We start from the raw sequence: 21,713 nt of genomic DNA on the forward strand, positions 1-21,713 counted from the left end.
GGCATAATTTGACCTAATAAGTTTCTTTCCAATAAAGTAACCAGTGTTATTTAGATTCTAGATATCACTGATTCTGTTCATTTATTTTTAATTTTCTCTAACAGTTACCTTTTCAATGTCAATACTTTAAAAATCCTTGTTTTAACCCCTGTATACTGGGTATAGTCTGTGGTACAATTATTAATGCATTTACCATACACTCTGATTTTGTTGATGAGGGGAGATGCATGAAACAGCCAGCAAGAAAAAAAAAATCCCACATCCCTACATCAAGTATTTTTTTGTTTGTTTCTTTTTAATTTTTGTTTTTGTATTTGCTTGCTTGCTTTTTCATGTACCTCCCCTCATTAATAAAATCAGAGTTTGGGGTTGACATGTACACACTGTTATATTTAAAATGTATAACAAACAAGGAACTACTGTACAGCACAGGGGGAAAAAAGCCACATCAAGTTTTAACCTGTGTTAGAAATAATGTTAAAAAGGATCAATGATTATCAAATTTAAAAGAATATATCAAAGAGAAAAGAATTTCAGTTTCCTTAGAATGTATTCTTCAAAGAAAAGGGGAAGAAATGTGTTCAAAATATTTGTAGAAAGATACTTCAAAGAACACATTCTAAACTCACATCAGCTTATCTAAAAACATCCACACCTATTAAACATTCTCCTACTTCCGGCAACTTGGTCTAAGAAAATAATTCAAAATATGTAAAGTTATATGCATGTCCAGTGCCATCTTTGTTATAATAGTGAAAACTTGAAAGCAGCATAAAGTAGGAAGAGTTGAATACAGTGTGGTAATTCTGTTCAACAATTCCCCATTTAAAAGTACGTGCTTCCATTTCCCACATTTTTCTTAGATTACCACAGTCATAACCAACTTTCTCCTTACCTTCAGTGTTACCATTCTCCTACCCATCCTCCAGACTTCTGCCCATAACACTTCTCTAAATCACAATTTTGGTCTTGTTATTTCTCTGCTTAGGATACTTCCACAGTTTCCCATCTCCTTCAGGAAAAATTCAAATTAGTATTCTCTGAGGCCCTGCATAACCCAGCCTTACCAATCTCTCCAAACCTTAAGGCAATGATTAGTTTAGCCCAAGTATCATGATTCCTTAAGTGCCAAGTATGTATTTAGGTGCCCCTTCTAGAATTAAGAACTTCTGCAGCCATAAACCAAGGAACTACTTAGACCTCCCAATATCCACTTGGGCAGTCTAGGGTATAGATTACAGTGATCTGAACTAGGATAATGGCTGTAGAGATGAGGCAATAAATGAGCATACTACAGATATATTGGGGAGGTAGATTTGGCAGGTTGGTGTTCGACTGGATATAGGAAATAAAGTAGACAGAAGGATTAAAGATAGCAGTAAGGTTTCTGACCAGGAAACCCAAATGAGGAGGAGACCTGAGAGGAGAGTTTCTGGGTTCTATTTCGGGTATATAGAATCTAAGATAAGTGTGTCATCTGGAGGTACCCAGCAAATATTAGCCATATGGGTCAGAACCCAAAAGATGAAACAAAAGGAAAAAAGCAAAGGCCTGACAGTGGTTGGAATTATTAAGGAAAAAAAGAGCAGAGACTGAAAAAAATAAGGACTAAGATAAAAATGAGAACAGCAATATTTAATGATTAAACATAGAAATTGAATCTCAGACAGTAGTCAGAGAACAAAGGATGAGAATGTGAAAGAAAAAACTGGGACAGCATGGCTTCATTGACATAAAAAGATAAAAGCTGTATTTCAAAGAAGGGAGCACCAATAGGCCATGCTACTGAAATGATAAATAAAGTTAGCATTAAAACTTGCCCATCGTTTTTTGCAACAAGGTCACTGGAGGCCTTGGTAAGAGCAGTTTCAGTGGAAGAATGTAAGCAGCAGCCAGAATGCAGTAAACTGAGGAGGACTGAGAAGTGTTCAGTCCTGGGTCCACACACAATAAGTGCACCAGAGATGTCCACCACCATCGAGTGGAGACAGGCAGGAAATACAACTCAAAAATACAAGAGAAGAAGACAGACAGGATGGCCAATGGGAGAGTAGTGCCTAGGGGTCCAAGAAAAGCTTATGTTGCTTTTAGGAAGAAAAGACTTACGTGTATTGTATTTAAATACTTAATGAAAGGAGTCTATAAAGAAGGAGATGTTGAAGAAAGGAGAAAAAGGATAAAGCGAGATCCCTGAAAGGGCAAAAATTATGGAAACTAGAGTTGAAATGAAGGAATAACTTTAATATATCTCCTTCCATAAGAGGAAGTAAAGAAGATAGAAGATAGAAGTTTAGAGGAGGGGAGAAGAGGAAAAATCTGGAGGAAGAGGAGAATTAGGAGTAGGAGAGAAAGAAGGAATCCTCAACGTTTAATGAGTGCTTTTCAGATGACATAACTGTACCTCAGTAAGATTAATTGCACCTAATGAGTGGCAGAATCTGAATTTAAAACTAATTTTAAACTTTGATCTTTCTTATCCATTCTGGGTATGCTCAGACAGTAAGTGTATGGAAAACTAAAGGTTTAAGAAGAATGGAAGTGGTTTGACATAGACATAGCAGAGAACAAGAAAAATCCAACTCAGGAAACAAAAATGTCTAGTGTCTAAAAGAACTGAAGACTTTAAAGTTTTAGTGGCACCAATCTTCACAGGTAAATTATTTTTCTCCAGCAAAGCTCTGTTGGTGTTGTGAAAAACACATGGTTGAGGTTTTGTGATGATACAAACTCAGGAAGACAATGACAAAAATAAGTTGAAGATATTGGCAAGTAAGAGGCTAAAATAATGAGACATGAAATCCAAGACAGATGGCATAGGAAGTGAAATCAGGAAAGACTGACAAAGAGAACCTAGTCAAGGGATTGGAGAGTCCTAGAAGGGGCCATTTTAGATATACCCTTGAGCTTAATATATTGACTAGAATAAAATGGAAATTGATTAAGTATTTTCTAATAAATGAATGAATTAATGGCAACCAAGGTCTACCATGTTGAAACACAAGGCCAGAAGGGACATTTGATTCAGATCTCTCCTTCATAAATAATACCAAATGAGATTTCTTTAAATGTCCAACAGGACTTGATAGTAATCCAATAGGTTGACATAATCAAAACAGCTTTCCTAGATAAAATATTATGTGGAATCCTTCAAAGTTTTCTCGAGAAGGGCTTAGAGAAAGAGAAGCTTCTGCTGGTGACAAGCTGCTCCACAACTCTGTCCCCTCTCCCCATTAATTTCACCATTTCATAATTTCCTTCAGGGTTTTATTCACCATATTTATCCTCAAAACACCTTATCTCCAGGGTTATGATTACTCCCTTTAAAATATAGAATCTTATTTCCAATGCTTCCTTATAGCATAGCTGAAACATGCTAATATTTCAAAAGAATGTTTTAAACATTAAAGAACTATATGAAAGAAAATAAAGAAAACTCAGAAACATTAAAGAGAACCAAAATATTCACTTTCAGTGAAAATATTCACTGGCAGTTAACTATGTTTGTATACGCTGATCTGTTCCATGTCTTATTTAAAACCTTAGTCAAATTATTCTCCTTTTAAGTTGTCTGGCTTCCCAGATAAATGAACATCATTTGGAGTTTATTTAAAAATTTCAGGGATTTCCCTGGATGTCCAGTAGTTAAGAATCTGAGCTTCCACTGCAGGGGACACAGGTTCGATCCCTGGTAGGGGAATTAAGATCCCACATGGCAATAAATAATTAAATAGAAAAAGAAAAACTTCCACACCGCTTTATGGCTTAGTGAGTAATTCACTCCTTCCACCAAGCTGTCTCTGCAAAGTCACTTTAGTCTTTCACTAAATTAGAGAGTCCCTGAGATCATTATGCACAAGGACCCAACTTATAGAAAATAAGATATTCTTACAAAGACACTATCTACATATCTACTTATTATAAAAACTAGACCTTCATCTTTATATTTTAAAGAATTTTCATCCTTAAACTGTGTTGCATTTTAGGAACCTTCATCTGAATACATGAAAAGCAATAAGAAATCTGAGGGTTTTTTTTAAACTTCACATTCCAACCGAAGAGTGCCATCTCCATCCTTTGAAGTGAAACTATGCATCGACGAAAAATACAAATAAATTTTTTGGAAGTTACAGAGAATCCAAATTTTACTTAATATAATGGGCTAACATGGGATGGGCTATTTGGAAAAGTGTCAAGCTTCTTATCCTCAAGTTCATTTGTGGAAAGGTTAGAGAGTCAAATGTCAGAGATGACCCAGATCATTTCCAGTTCTACCACCATAGATGCTCACCACCTTTGCAATAAGATAATCTATATACTAGTTGGCAGATTAGGTGGAACATAATATATATCCACATCCGCCCAAGAATTATAGAGAAACTATCATTATAAAAAGCCTCTGTGTGAAGCAATTGTCACAGTGTAAATGATATGGCTGTTCCTCAAGTGGAGAGTTCTGGATCTTGCTTCCATTCCCAGCAAGATGGCAAACAAGCAACATCAGCACCAAGCCCAGAGAAAATCGCAACTTCGGGGGCAAAGCAAAATATGCAACAGTACATTCTATACAAGAAAAAAAAAGCCTAATCAATAGTTTCAGATAAGGGAAAAATGTTCTTATAAAGGTCTAACACCATGTTATTTTCATAACATGAAACTAAATAACAAAGGAAGCTGAAATAATAAAGGAAGCAAAACGTTCGGTCAATTCCCTGGGCTTGGTGCTAGTATACCAGTCTTACTTTGCTTTTTCATAAGTGAACCAAAAAAGAAATCTCCACATTTTCCAGAGAAATTAAGATTTTCACCTAAAAATATATTTATCTGTGTAGATAGGATCAAAGTAATTTTTGAAGGCTTTGTGCATGGGCAGAAAAGCAACAAATATACTTCAATACTAAGAAAAGACTTGTAGAAAAATTTTAATGTACATTTAGCATATAATATAATATTTATGATAATGGATTCTTGTAATATAGTTGAAATAAGATCCAAGAACATTATAGAACTGTTGGTGAAAATATCAACTGATAGGCTGCAGTAGATAAAAATACTGGGTCTCATCAAAAATATTTTAAATATGACAGGAGAAGGCATTCTATCTTTTTAAAAATATGATGTGCCTATAACTAGAATACTAAATATAGTTCTCATCACTATACCTTAGGAAAGACTTAATGGGCTAGAAGTGAATAGATGTGTGTTTATATAAATGTATACCACATATAATTATTTCATTATGACATAGAAAAGCAAATGAAGTTCTACCATGTAAATAAAAAGTGTAAAACTCTTTAAGGCTGTAAAAATGAAAACTTAGGGAAGATATTACTAGTCAGTCTAAAATATACTAAAGTATGTATGATAACTAATTCCTGTTTCATGAGTGCTCACTGTGTTGTAAGCACTATTCTAAGCACTTTGCATGTATTACGACATTTAATCCCTCCACAATACCTCTTCCATTTGGTAATATTAATGTCCAAATGAAGCACAGAGAAGTCCAATAATTTGCCCTATGTGACACCGATAGTGAGTAATAGAGCTGAGATTAAAACACAGACATTTTGGCTTCAGGGAATGTACTCTTAGTCACTGCATGTGAAACACAAACCTAATTTTTAACATTGAGAGAGGCGTTTAATGAACTGGAAGGAGGTACATTTGAGGCAAATGAAAATAAGTATAAAATGAGCTAAAAACCTTGAAAACAAGACTTTGAATCCTAAAAGACAAAACACATTTAAAATATAAAAATAGGATCAAGAAGTCCTTAGCAACTTGCACACACAGTAGCATAGAGCAGGAAAAGTAGGGTAGGTAAATCTGTAGCCTTGAGTGCGGCCTCAGTCAGTTACAGCCTCCCCCGGTGCCATGCTTGCTGCCAACACACACAGAGGCTGCAGAGGAAGAGAAGCCTCTGGTCTCACCCCAGCTGGCACCCATTTCTCTTCCACATTTCAATGTGGAAGGCTCAGCCTTTTGTGTCCACCTGGGTGGATGTTTTCTGTATTGAGCCATAAGCATCTACAGGGCAGAGAGCAGATCTTACCCAGGTCTCTTGGTGTATCACGCAACTCAGTGCCGCACTCAAGGTTTTTGATAGATAGATTTTAATTTTGATAACTTGATGTGCTGCTATTTTTCTCAGTTTCCCAATGTCATACACCCATAGGGTGTATTTTGAGGAATAAGAATGTGTTTTTGATCTATTTTCTTTTCACTGTTGATAAGAATTTGACTGAACACACGACTTCATGACATCGGAATAGGGAATGTCAATAAAATATTCTTTAGGGACATACCATATCTAAGGTTAATAACAGTTCATTTTTACTGAAGATTCTGACAAAGAATTTGTTCAGATTGGGTACATGATCATCCTGGGGATTTTCTTCCTACATCTAATCCACCCTCCTGAATCCATTGGGCCTTTGTTAACCTCGTGCTGCTGCTGCTTACTTTACCAGAGTGTCTGGTACAGCACACAATCACTGTCCTTTTCTAGGCATCAGTTAACAGGAAAAGGATATCATACACCATCTCCCTCGCTCCTCTCATATTCATTCTCTCTCTGAAATATGACCCTAGGCAGGAAAACACAGAGGAGGTTATTCAATGAAGAGTTGGGCAAAGTGGACACCAAGACTCACCTTTACTACATCTATTAAATATAATGTCCATCCCAGTTAGCAGGGAACTTTTTCCCAAAAGGCAGAATATGTCTTTTGTTGTAAAAATTGTGTACTTTAAAATCGTATTGTTGGTTTTTGTATTCTCCTAAGAGTGAACTATCAACATTTGGTCTAGGCTGGTCTTGGGGAGAGTGTGACTCATATATTTTCACAAAATCTGGGTCACCTGGAATCCTTAAAATTGTGGAAGGTGGGGGAGAAAACACAGTTCTGCCATAGGCTCAGGAGTAGTAAAACCTAATCCAAGAAGAAATTAAATAGTTAGAAATCAAAATTTCTAAAAGCTATTATGTGTATACTAACTACTTTCTCTAAGCCATCATTTGCAGCTACAAGTTTACTTTCAGACTAACTTGTTCTCTTACACATGTCTATCATTTGATGCCTCTGACAATGAAAGGACACTACTTGATAAGCCACAGCCACTCCGCAGTGGGTCCCTTCTTCACACAGTGTAACCCGGTTTCCTCGTGGAAAGCACTTGTCTCCATCCCAAAGCACACTGCTTATGCTCATTAGACACAGCAGTTATCCCATTTTTCCTCAGGTGTTTGTTTTCTTTTTTTAATAAATTTATTTATTTATTTATTTATTTTGGCTGTGTTGTGTCTTCATTGCTGCGTGCAGGCTTTCTCTAGTGGTGGCAAGCGGGGTCTACTCTTCACTGTGGTGCGCGGGCTTCTCACTGCGGTGGTCTCTCTCGCTGTGGAGCATGGGCTCCAGGCACACGGGCCTCAGTAGCTGTGGCACGCAGGATCAGTAGTTGTGGCACACAGGTCTAGTTGCTCCATGGCATGTGGGATCCTCCCAGACCAGGGCTCGAACCGATGTCCCCCGCATCGGCAGGCGGAGTCTCAACCACTGCACCACCAGGCAAGTCCCGCTTCCTTAGGTATTTAGCTGTCTTCCCCACTAGATGGAGGAGTCTATTCTCTATTTGCCACTATTTCAAACACAGTGCATTGGTCTAACACTGTGCCTCACACAGAGTAGGCATGCTTCTTACACAGTATTTTCTTAACTTCAACTAATGAAAACCCACATACTCCCAGACTTGACCACAACATACATCCCAGTCTACATTCTAGACTTTCAGAATGGTCTGTGAGAATAACAGGAGTCAAAGTTGGGTATATACACATTAAGAAGTAATGAGAAATGCTACATGTTGACAACTGAGTTGTTTAAATATATTCTAAAAGAGATGAGTGGCTGTCACTATTTGAAATGACGTGCATTTCAAATATAATTTGAAAATGGCTTCTTACCTTTAGTCATTTAACCTCAAAGCATTTTTGTTTGAATGAAACAAAAACTTTGGGAAAACAAAGATTGTTCTCTCAATAACAACCAAAATAGGCATACAAATTTTTACATCATACTTATGCTTCAAACTCAGTGTCTAATGAAGTTATTTTAAATGATTCATCAAACTAAATATGCTTTCCTAATGCAAATTCTGAATTTAGTTTTTATTACATTTATAAACTCAATGTGTAGTAGAGAGTTTCTTCATAAACTTCCCCAGTGCAGACATAAAACAAGTGTAATCACGTTGTCCTTATTCATTCTGACACTCAAACAGTTGACATAGAATAATAAAAAGCTTTGCTGTCAGTATTTTGATAAATAACATGTTAATTATTAACTTCATACCTCCTTCAGAAGGTCCCCTTCATCATTCATCTCACACAGTTTTACTTAAGTTGGCTTAGGAAACCACAGTCTCCCCAACAAATGCATTCAACATGTATTTATATGTATACCCAAAACAAACACTGCAGATGATGAATTGCATAGAGGCTCTTTCCAGAGGGGTCTGACAGGTAACAAAAGATAAGCACCAGACTCTGATGTGTCATGCCCAAGGCACAATACACTAGAAATGCACTAGAAAAGTCTAATGACAAATGTTCATTTATGCCTGACTCCCTACAAACAAAGGATATACAAAGCTTAAAACTGTGTTGATCAACATTTTCTGCAACATACTGGTTTTGTTATATAACAATTGTATTCTGGAATGAAATCTATTGTTAGACTGAGATAATGAAATATTTATTAGACAACTATGCTATCGAAGTCCACAGACAAAAACATATTTGGAAAAATACACCTGTAAGTGACCCAGATTTTTACTGATGGCAAAGATCTACTTATTTGTAATTTCTATTCTTATTTTCCTTTCTAGCATCACTTCTAGTCTCTAAATTAATTCTGGTCCTGTGTTGTATAACTACTGTCATCTTTCTTTAGCCTTTTCAATTCTCCAAATGTCAGTCTCTGAAGAACCCCAGCCATTACAGCTGTCCACAATGAGCACAGAAATCATCTACAAGCTGCTCTACATGGTCCCAGAAACAATCCTAACTCAGTCAGAGGAAATAGGAAATGCTTTCTCAAAGGGAGTTTGCTGCCTTCAACCACAACTTCAAGTCTAGTTGATGGGGGATGGTAGGAGGCTTTTTCTGAATCCAGTCAAACCCTCTGTACCCTCCTCCTTGTGTGATGTATAGTCTCCACAGCTGATCACTCCTTTCCAGGGCATCTAGGCCCAAGAAAGTCCAGGCCCAACTCCAACTAGTCAGCTGGGCCTGACTCTCTTGTTCTATCTCTGCAATTGCATAGTCATTATTTTATGTTTGTTGTAATCAACTCTACCTTTTCCTTTATTTCTTTGATCATCGTTCCAGTTGTCTCTCTTTCCTACCTTATGAATGTCAATATCTTCTCCGTTTACCCTCTTTGTTTCTTTCTACTCAAACTGCAATATAAAATTCAAACATACTGTGTACAACAGTTGCTATATTGCTGAGAAATTTTTATCTCTGTTCTTAATTACAAAAATGAGTATTTGAAAGTGTTTTCATTTCTCTTTTAAAACTTAAAAAGCTTAAAATTAACCTATTTACCTGTTCACTTGGTTGTTTTTCATCCAAACCTAAATGCTGATTCTCTTTATAAAATTTAATAATGCATCTATCTATTTTGTAGAATCAAGATGAAGTAAAAACTTATACCTGAAGTTGCCAGATAATCAATATTATTTACATAAAACACAACAATCTAAATACAGTTTGCATCCACAGCCACAACTTTTTCCTAACCCTCCAAATTAATCACTCGTCCTAATTCTAATATTTGAAGTAAAATGGAAAAATTGTTGTGTCATAAAACACAGAGTTGGTACATTTCTGACAAATAAATCAGATAAACTATTAGATCTTACTAAGTTGTTAGAACTTAGTTATTCTTCATTTATAAGATTTTCCATGTCATGAAGAGCTGTCTTATCTGCCCAATAGAGGCATAAACTGCACATTATTAAGTCAAAGAGATCTTAATTCAGATTCTCATTTCTAGTGACAACCTACTCACTGAGCATCCTTCCAACTCTGTTGTACTCATTGGGCCTGTACGTCATCATCTAACCTACTAATCAAATTATCTTTAGCCCCTCCTCATTATAATTGGACTCTTCCTGCACTAAACCTCAAGATTAACTGTTTTAACAGTCTCCCCCGACCCGCCCAGCTTCTTCTCCCACCAGTCTAGTTGTATACTGACTGTGGTTATTTTCACAATTGTTTATCATAGTTGTGCTGGTTATTGCATACATGCAATTTAATTAAACATTATGTAAACTAATATGAAGAAAGATATTTAACATTTCTTCAAATCTAAGCTGAATGTTTTAGAAAGACTTGAAAATATAATACATGTCATAGTTTGGGCTTCTATAACAAAATACCATAGAATGGGTAGCTTATAAACAATAGAAATTTATTTCTCACAGTTCTGGAGCCTGGAAAGTTCAAGATCAAGAACAGATTCAACATCTGGGGAGGGCAGCTTCCTGATTCATAGACAGCTGTCTTCTCACTGTGTCCTAACTTTGCAGAAAGGGTGAGGGAGCTCTCTGGAGTCTCTTTCATAAGGGCACTAATCCAATTTATGAGAGATCAGTTCATAGCAGTATATGTCAAATACAAATTGTTGAATTCCGTTTGGGTAATATAAATGTAAAAAAAATTAAAACAATTTGTTAAATTTAGAATTCTCTTTCAGATTGTCTTACAATGGTTTTTAAGACCTAGCATCCAAGAAACAAAAAACAAAAAATCTTATATTATTCTTATATGATGCACTATGATAATGGTTTTTTGCAGGAAACACAATATGAGATTCAAACCAATGGATGTATACTCAAAAAAAGACATTGTTCTAAATTCAATATGTTGGTTAACAAATGTATAATTATACAACTCAATTTAAAATAATATGTTTAAAATATTTACTCTTTTTTATGATTCCTTATTTCTGCTGACTTTCTTGATTAACCAACCAATTTTCTTACCTGATTGTTTAGGATAAAATACATCTTTTACCTTTATAAGCTTTTCTTAAAATGTTGATGAGGCCTTTTGGGGAGAAATGCCACATTTAATACATGCACTTACTTTTGCCTCTTTCAAAAAAAAAGTTAACAAAATACCATAAGCAAAAAGCGAGAAAAGAAAATGGAAATGGGGACAAAAGAAAAAAGATCTGGGTGGAATAAAGCAGTAAGAAAAATTGTACCAAACATTTAACAAAACTCAGAGAGCTATTCCCACATAATTAGTGAGGAAAACCAGGAAACAATGCAGTGTACCACATAGAACTTTCCAAAAATAAGAGAAATAAAACAAAGAAATGGAAAATAAGATAGAAGGGATTAAAAAAGAAAAAGATTACCAATCCAGGAGGTTCAACATATGAATAATAAAAGATTCTGAAAAAGATGAGAGAAAATAGAGGGAAATAAACCTTCAAAAATATTTATTTCCCAGAATTGAAGGGCATGAGTTTCCAGAATGAAATGGTACTCTGTATACCTAGCTAAGTAGATTACAATTGATACAAGACTCACCGTCATAAAATTTCAGAATGTTAACACATACCATGGATGAGGAATCAGAATGAACTCAGACTTCTTAATAACATCATTGGAACTTAGAAAACAATGGAGAAAGAATTTCAGAATCATGTGGGAAATTGTCTAACCCATAATTCTATACTGAGTCAAAACTAACAATCAAGTGAAGAGCAAAATGAAGACATGTTTCACATACCACTCATATACTTTTCTCAAAAAACTGATGAAAGATGTGTTTCTTCGAAATAGGAAACCAATACAGAGGAAAACCATAAAACCAAGTAACAGGAGATCCAAATGGTGGAGAGTAAAGGGAATCCCCAGGAAATTGATAAGGTGAAATCTCAGAATGACAGCTGAATGACATATATGATAGTACTTTACTTTTATAAGCAGTAAAGTACTATCAGATATGTTCAGGACAAAAGCCCAAGAAATAATTTACAAGAAGAATAAGTTAATAAAATACCTCTTGTACATGAATGTTGGGAAATAATTGAGGATGAATTTCTAATATATATATGGGATAGTAAGCAACTAGGAAAAAAAGCCAATTATTAACTCTGAAACCACACACCTTGGATAGGACTTGAAGCCAGCTGCACTTCAGATTGGGACTTGAACCCACAGTCTCTGATGTAGAAGGGAACTCAAACCCACAGTCTTTTGATTGAAACTGTACACCTGGCCACAGGACTTACTGAAGCTCAGGTTCTTTTGTCTCGGCACAGAGAGAATTCAGCAAGAGGCAAAGTGACAGGCAAAAAATGAGTTTATTAGCGAGGGATGCTTGTGAGAGATATGAGCAGGTAGGCAAGGGAGCGCAGCCCTAAGAACAAAGAGCGTTACATTTTTAAAATCAAAGAAAATTGGGAGGAGATAAGACTCCCTTCTTCCTCATTTTTGGGTAGACATCAAGGCTTATGTCATTAGTTCCTCCTTTGACCCTGTATCGTATAACAGGGACTGTCATGGTGCTATTTAAATCATAGGTATATTAACAAAATGGTGGTAACATATACTAAAATATGGTGATTCATCCCAGGTTTTTGTATAATGTCCCCTTTCACCTAGTTTGTTTCCCCTTTCACCTGTATTCCTGTCTTGGTTACATGCAGAGATTCTACTCTTTGAGGACCATTAACTTCCTGACTTCATGTAACAAGATTCAGACCCCATATCTATTGTCATGTGTTTTAATTATCAGGGTTTGTGGTTTGAGTGTGCCTGGTGCTTAAATGCACCTGGTCTTCCTTCAAGGTAAAATAAATTGTTGCTAGGCTACTGGATTATTTTCTTAAGTGGTCACTGGCTTACAACAGTCTTCCAAACTCCCTTAAAATTCCCTTTCTTCCTTTAATCTTCTAGTAGGATTTCTAAACTAACTGTTTAATTATACTACTCTATGCCTATCAACTCCATGGAAAAGAAAAAATTATATGAGCAAGGAAAAATTATCATATAATAATACTACATGGCTCAATTGTGGATAGCGTTACAATTGTGAATTACATTCACAATGTAAAGACTAAATATTTGTTCTACTAAAATCACAATACTTTATTAAGATGATTAGGAAAATTGAAAGTGTGCATGTGCATTCAGGGAGGAGGGAGGAAAAAGAGTTAAATCCTCATTTATCCAATGTGAGAAGTCAGTAGTTAATGCCAAACAATTACAGAGGAATAAATAGTAATTTAAGTATAATTTTTAGACATATTGAGTACAAACAAAAGATATAGCTAAAGAAATTGAGAATGGATGTCTTTGGAGGAGAAAAAGAGGTAGAACAAAGAACTGTTTAACTCTTTAAACCATGGGCATTTATAACTTTAATGATTGTAGACAAGTTGTCAGAGTAGAACAACTTGAGCTCGCCTCCTCTCATGAAAGCAAAATCGCAATGAACTGCTGAACAGCCATCAACAAAAAATGACTGGAACCTACCAAAAAAGATATTCTACATCCATAGAAAAAGAAGAAGCCACAATGAGACAGAAGGCAGGGACACTTTTGCAATATAATCAAATTCCATGCCTGCCAGGTGGGTGACCCACAAACTGGAAAATAATTATATTGCAAAGGTTCTCCCACAGAAGTGAGAGTTCTGAGACCAACATCAGGTTCCCAAGCCTGGGGTCTGGCATCAGGAGGAGGATTCCTCAGAGCATTTGACATTGAAGGCCAGCAGGGCTTCAGTTCAGGAGCTCCACAGGACAGGGGGAAACAGAGACTCCACTATTGGAGGGTTCACACAATTTTCACATGGACTGGGACCCAGGGCAAAGCAGGGACACCATAGGACCCTGGCCCAGACCTAACTGCAGGTTTTGGAGTGTCTCCAGGGGAGGAGGGAGTCAGCTATGGCCCACTGTGGGAGGCAAGGACACTGGAGGTTGAAGCCCCTAGTGAATATTCCTAGGCATGATCACTTCTGTAGGTCATCATTTTGTCACCAAGACCTGGTCCCACTCAACAGCCTGCAAGGTCCAGGGCTGGGGCACCTCAGGCCAAACAAGCAACATGGTGGGAACACAGCACCACCCATCAAGGCAGGCTGCATAAAGTCCTCCTGAGCCCACAGCCACCTCTAGACACACCCTTTGACACAGCCCTGCCCACCAGAGGGACAAGACCCAGCTCCACTCACCAGTGAGCACCAGTCCCTCCTACCAGGAAGCCTGCACAAGCCCCTGGACCAACTTCACCCATGAAGGGGAAGACACCAGAAGCAAGAAGAACTACAATTCAGCATCCTGCAGAATAGAGACCACGACACAGAACACTAGACAAAATGAGACGGCAGAGAAATATGTTCCAGGTGAAGGAACAAGATAAAACCCCAGAAGAACACCGATGTGAAGTGGAGGTAAGCAATCTGCCTGAAAAAGAATTCAGAATAATGATAGTAAAGATGATCCAAGATCTCAGAAAAAGAATGGAGGCACAGATGGAGAAGATATAAGAAATGTTTAACAAAGAGCTAGTAGATTTAAAGAACAAACAAACAGAGATGAACAATACAATAACTGAAATGAAAAAATATGCTAGAAGGAATCAATAGCAGAATAACTGAGGCAGAACAATGAATAAATGAACTAGAAGACAGATTGGTGGAAATCACTGCTGTGGAACAGAATAAAGAAAAAAGAAATGAGGACAGTCTAAGAGACTTCTAGGACAACATTAAACACACCAACATTCACATTATAGGGGTCCCACAAGGAAAAGAGAGAGAGAAAGGGCCTGAGAAAATATCTGAAGAGATAATAAATGAAAATTTCCCTAACATGGTAAAGGAAAGACTCACTCAAGTCCAGGAAGCATAGAGAGTCCCATACAGGACAAACCCAAGGAGGAACACACCAAGACATATATTAATCAAATTGACAAAAAACAGAAAATATTAAAAGCAGCAAGAGAAAAGCAACAAATAACATACAAGGGATTCCCCATAAGGCTATCAGCTGATTTCTCAGCAGAAACTCTGCAGGCCAAAGGGAGTGGCACAATATGTTTAAAGTGATGAAAGGGGAAAACCTACAACAAAGAGTACTCCACAGCAAGGCTCTCATTCAGATTTGACAGAGAAATCAAAATTTTACAGACAAGCAAAAGCTAAGCAAATTCAGCACCACCAAAGCAACTTTACAGCAAATGCTAAAGGAACTTCTCTAGACAGAAAAGAAAAGCCCACAACTAGAAACAAGAAAATTATAAATGGTAAAGCTCACCAGTAAAGGCAAACATACAGTAAAGGTAAGAAATCATCCACACATAAATACGATATCAAAACAAGCAATTGTGAGAAGAGGAGAGTGCAAATGCAGGATGTTGGAAATGCACATGAAATTAAGAGACCAGCAACTTAAAACAATGTTGTATGTATATAGACTGCTCTATCAAAACTTCATGGTAACCTTAAACCAAAAATCTACAATAGATACACACACAAAAAAGAAAAAGCAACCCAAACGCAATACTAAAGACAGACATCAAATCACAAGACAACAGACTAAAAGAGAAAGGGGAAAAACTTACAAAAACAAATCCAAAACAATTAACAAAATGGTAATAAGAACATACATATTGATAATTACCTTAAATGTAAATGGATTAAATGCTCCAACCAAAAGACATAGACTGGCTGAATGGATACAAAAATAAGACCCATCTATACACTGTCTAGAAGAGAACAACTTCACCTCTAGGGACACATACAGACTGAAAGTGAGGGGGTGGAAAAAGGTATTTTAGGAAAATGGAAATCAAAAGAAAGCTGGAGTAGCAGCACTCATATCAGAAAAAAATAAGCTTTAAAATAAAAACTGTTATAAGAGGCAAAGAAGGATACCACATAAAGATCAAGGGATCAATCCAAGAAGAAAATATGTCAATTGTAAATATATATGCACGCAACATAAGAGCACCTCAAAATATAAGGCAAATGCTAACAGCCATAAAAGGGGAAACTGACAGTAACACAAAAATAGTGGGAGAGTTTACCACCCCACTTTCATCAATGGATAGACAATCCAGACAGAAAATCAATAAGGAAACACAGGCCTTAAATGACACATTAGGGCTTCCCTGGTGGCAGAGTGGTTGAGAGTCCACCTGCCGATGCAGGGGACACGGGTTCGTGCCCCAGTCCGGGGAGATCCCACATGCCGTGGAGCGGCTGGGCCCGTGAGCCATGGCCGCTGAGCCTGCGCATCCGGAGCCTGTGCTCCACAATGGGAGAGGCCACAACAGTGAGAGGCCCACGTATCGCAAAAAAAAAAAGACACATTAGATCAGTTGGAATTAATTGATATTTATAGAGCATTCCATCTGAAAGCAGAAGAATATACATTCTTTTCAAGTGAATATGGAATGTTCTCCAGGATAGACCACATCCTAAGCCACAAAGCTAGCCTAAGTAAATTTAAGAAAATTGAAGTCATATCAACCATCTTTCCTGACCAAAAATGCTCTGAGATTAGAAATCTCATACAAGAAAAAAAACTGTAAAAAACACAAACATGTGTAGGCTAAACAACATGTTACTAAGCAACCAATAGATCACTGAAGCAATCAAAGAGGAAATAAAAAACACCTAGAAACAAATGAAAAAAACCACATGATGATCCAAAACCTTTAGGACAAAGCAAAAGCAGTTCTAAGAGGGAAGTTTATAGCAATACAATATTACCTCAGGAAATAAGAAAAATCTCAAATAAACAACCTAGCCACACACCTAAAGCAACTAGAGAAAGAAGAACAAACAAAACCCAGAGTTAGTAGAAGGAAATAAATCATAATGATGAGAACAGAAATAAATGATATAGAGACGAAGAAAACAATAGAAAAGATCAATGAAACTAAAACCTGGTTCTTTGAAAAGATACACAAAATTGATAAACCTTTAGCCAGCCTCATCAAGAAAAAAGGAATAGTGCTCAAATCAATAAAATTAGAAATGAAAAAGAAGTTACAAGACACCCCAGAAATATAAAGGGTCGTAAGAGGCTACTACAAGCAACTATATGCCAATAAAATGGACAACCTAGAAGAAATGGACAAATTCTTACAAAGGTACAATCTTCCAAGACTGAATCAGGAAGAAATAGAAAATATGAACAAACCAATCACAAGTACTGAGATGGAATCTGTGATTTTAAAATGCCCAACAAACGAAAGTCCAGGAACAAATGGCTTCACAGGCAAATTCTATCAAACATTTAGAGAAGAGTTAACACCTATACTTCTGAAACTATTTCAAAAAATTGCAGAAAAAGGAACATTTTCAAACTCTTTCTATGAGTCCACCATCACCCTGATACCAAAACCAGATAAAAATGCCAGAAAAAAAAAAAAGGAAATTTACAGGGCAATATCACTGATGAACGTAGATACAAAAATCCTCAACAAAATACTAGCAAAGCAATCCAACAATATAGTAAAAGGATCATACACCATGATCAAGTAGGATTTATCCCAGGGATGCAAGGATTTTTCAATATCCACAAATCAATCATTATAATACATCACATTAACAAATTGAAGAATTAAAACCATATGACCATCTCAATAGATTCAGAAAAAGCTTTTGCCAAAATTCAACATGCATTTATGATAAAAACTCTCCATGAAGTGGGCATATGTAAGTTCCCTACCTCAACATAATAAAGGCAATATATGACAAACCCACAGTTAACATCATACTCAACGGTGAAAAGCTGAACTCTTTCCTCTAAGATCAGGAAAAAGAAAAGGATGTCCACACTTACCATTTTATTCAACATAGTTTGGGAAGTCCTAACCATGTCAATCAGAGAAGCGAAAGAAATAAAAAGATTCCAAATTGGAAAAGAAGTAAAACTGTCACTGTTTACAGATGACATGATACATAGAGAATCCTAAAGATGCTACCAGAAAACTACTAGAGCTCATCAATGAATTCAGTAAAGTTGCAGGATACAAAATTAACACAGAGAAATCTCTTGCATTTCTATACATTAACAACAAAAGATCAGAAAGAGAAATTAAGGAAAGAAATACCATTTACCATTGCATCGAAAAGAATAAAATACCTATGAATAAACCTACCTAAGGAGGCAAAAGACCTGTACTCTGAAAACTATAAGACACTGATGAAAAAAATCAAAGATGACACAAACAGATGGAAAGATATACCATGTTCTTGGATTGGAAGAATCAATATCATCAAAATGACTATACTACCCAAGGCAATCTACAGATTCAATGCAATCCCTATCAAATTACCAACAGAAGGCAGGAATAAAGACGCAGACCTCCTAGAGGACGGACTTGAGGTTATGGGGAGGGGCAAGGGTGAGCTGTGACAGGGCGAGAGAGAGTCATGGACATATACACACTAACAAACGTAGTAAGGTAGATAGCTAGTGGGAAGCAGCTGCATGGCACAGGGATATTGGCTTGGTGTTTTGTGACAGCCTGGAGGGGTGGGATAGGGAGGGTGGGAGGGAGGGAGACGCAAGAGGGAAGACATATGGGAACATATGTTTATGTATGACTGATTCACTTTGTTATAAAGCAGAAACTAACACACCATTGTAAAGCAATTATACCCCAATAAAGATGTTAAAAAAAAATTACCAACAGAATTTTTCACAGAACTAGAACAAAAAATTTTACAATTTGTATGGAAACAAAAAAGACCCTGAATAGACAAAGCAATCCTGAGAAAGAAAAATGGAGCTGGAAGAATCAGGCTCCCTGACTTCAGACTCTACTATAAAGCTACAGTAATCAAAACAGTATGGTACTGGCACAGGGACAGAAATATCGATTAATGGAAGGGGGTAGAAAGCCCAGAAATAAACCCACTCACCTATGGTCAATTAATCTACGACAAAGGAGAAAAGAATATACAATGGAGAAAAGACAGTTTCTTCAATAAGTGGTGCTGGAAAAACTGGACAGCTACATGTAAAAGAATGAAATTAGAACATTCTCTAACTCCATACATAAAAATAAACTCAAAATGGATCAAAGACCTAAATGTAAGACCAGATACTATAAAACTCTTAGAGGAAAATATAGGCAGAACATTTTGACATAAATTGCAGTGAGATCATTTTTTTAAAATTTATATTACATGTTTATTAAGACAAGGAACTATATATATAAAAAAATTCTGCTTAAGACATATTTGGAGATAAACCATTGTACAAATTATTGCCCAACTGAAACCACAGTGCATAAAAGACTCTCTGCCTAAAAAGGTTAAAGTAAACCAGGTGCATTTACCTGACTTAGGTTATAAATGTAGACTCGAAGACAAAAATAGATTTTCTCATCAAAGTATGCAGCAGTTTGAAAATTTTGGCCTCATTTGGCACCTTTAGAACCAAGACTCACCAAGCACCGTTGTTTAGGCTATTAAAACACATTTTCTGTACCTGATTTTCTTCTTCTTCTTCTAAGATCATAATAACGGCTTTTAGAAGAGAATACAAGGTGATCTTTATGCTTATATTGCATTGAAACAATTCAAGGTTTTCTGGTCTTCCCTCCCCCACACTCACTGATCTAATTTATACCCTGATATCCACCACTTCCAGTAGCCCCCTTGGTGTTTTCGAAGTCCAGGAATATATATTCAAGTTGGATTTAGAATTGGAATGATAGAAGATCCAGTCACAGACCCCGTCTGTTCTTTGTCGTTTGGTTTCCTCAGGTCTCCTGATTATCCATTCACAAGTTCACTCATTGGGAACTTGACCATGATTGTAGTGCTTTCCAGCTGGGTTCCTTCCCTCACCAGAAAGACAGTGTGAAAGGTAAAAAATACTGAATTATCTTCTGGCAAGGTGGGTCATACCCACTGTTTTGGGATTTAAAAGTGCCTCTTCACGTGTAAGGCGAAGTGGTCCAAACTCACAAATGCTGGGTCGCACTTCTGGCACTGGAAGGGGTGGTGCCCGGTGTGTTGGCGGTAGTGCCTGGTCAGTTCATCTCAGAGGGCAGATTTCTACTCACGGCCGTCCCAGTCACTGTGGTAAGGTTTCTCACCTGGGTGGACTCACAGGTGTGTGCCTTGAGATGAGAACTCTTCCTGTAGGTTTTGCCGCAGCCTGCATAATCCCAGGTGTGAGTGGCCATCCTTTTCTGGGGCCACGACGTTCTTCCCTCTTTGGCTCAGGTTCCTCCCACATGCAGGAACTGGGTGGCATGGGCTCTTGGTAATGGAGCGGTGGGACCTGCGGCTGCATCTGGTAGGGCAGGAAGGGAGGGTAGTTGGGTGGGGATGGAAGCCTGGGGTAGCGGCAGGGCAGGATGACTGCTGCTCAGCAGTTCCTCGGCACCCAGGGTTGGGGTACTCCTGCTGGGGAGCTGCGACCCCAGGGGAAAGTCATGCGCCAGCAGCCAGTGGCCATTGCTGAGAGGGGGTCCAGTGACCAAGTGGGCCTCTAGGGTCAGAACGACAGGATGCATGAGGAGACAGCCTCACGCTTGATCTTGGGGCACAAGCGGGGCGGCCCACCACTGTAGGGTGCCGCCACCACCAAGTGGCTGCCATCCAGGCTGCCTTTGCTAACACCGATGATCAGGGGCACTCAGCAATGCCTTCAACACAAACTTGCCCATCAAGGTGCTCATCAAGCCACCTGGCGGCTGCGGCTGCTACCATGGAGTGTACACTGGGTCCAATTCGGGCCACAGGAGCTCAGCCACGCAGCAGCCAGAGGGGTTCACGTGGTTGATGTCTGCCAGGTTGAAGGGAGCTGTTGCAGGGGGTGCAGATTCCCGGCCATGGAGCAGGCCACCGCCCTTGCTGCCTGGCTCCAAGTCTGGGTCGCCCCCAGCCTGGTCTGGACAGCTGAAGCTGCAGGTGGAGGGTGCACAGGCAGGACCGCTGCTCGAAGGGGAGGACGAGGATGAGGCTGATGCCGACGACACGGTGGAAACCACTGGCTCATGATGGGACAGCGAGTTGGAGAGATTAAAGTCCAGGTCCAGGAGATCACTGAACTCCTCCGTCTCCCTCCAGGGTAGGAGAGCCGGGTTGCTCTGTCGCAAGCCGCGCTGACTCTGCCACTCTGCAGGTCGGTGGCCACGGTCGCCGCCGCCAGGTCGTAGGGGCAGACAGGAAGCCCCGGGGGGAAGTCACTTCACGTGGGAGAGCTCCCCCACCCACGGTTATTTAGGACACCTGCTGGACGCAGTGTCTTCCCCCTTCCCTGGGGGCCGGAACGGACAGTGGAGAAGGATGGGAGCAGTGCGTCGCTGACAGCCAAGTCAGACTCGCCAGGTGGCTGCCTCATTAATGTGGGTGCCCAGAAGGTCCTCAGGAATCCGAAGCAGTGGGGGTGCCCGAACACCAAAGTCAACAAAGAGGAAAAAAGACTTAGAAACGAGGCCAAAACCAAAAACCCCAAATTGCCCGAGATCCTTCTTTGGATTAAATATAAAGGGGAAATTACTTTAAAAAAAAAAAGTTCCTTTGTATACAAAAGTTCTTAGAAAAGTTGTAAACCCATAAAAATAGATAATCAGCAAGATGAGGAAGTAGGTCTGATGGCCGGGCTGTGCTCTCTTCCACTCAGCAGCGTCCACACCACACCCTGTCTCCC

General features: G+C 38.3%; 1 pseudogene; it reads right to left on the reverse strand.

Annotated features, from left to right (window-relative positions):
- Positions 1 to 19,975: 19,975 nt before the first annotated feature.
- Positions 19,976 to 21,404, reverse strand: LOC115848661 (Krueppel-like factor 4 pseudogene; annotated as a pseudogene).
- Positions 21,405 to 21,713: the final 309 nt, after the last annotated feature.

This window comes from Globicephala melas, chromosome 14 (genome assembly GCF_963455315.2).
Source record: "Globicephala melas chromosome 14, mGloMel1.2, whole genome shotgun sequence".
NCBI classification, from domain to species: Eukaryota; Metazoa; Chordata; class Mammalia; order Artiodactyla; family Delphinidae; genus Globicephala; species Globicephala melas.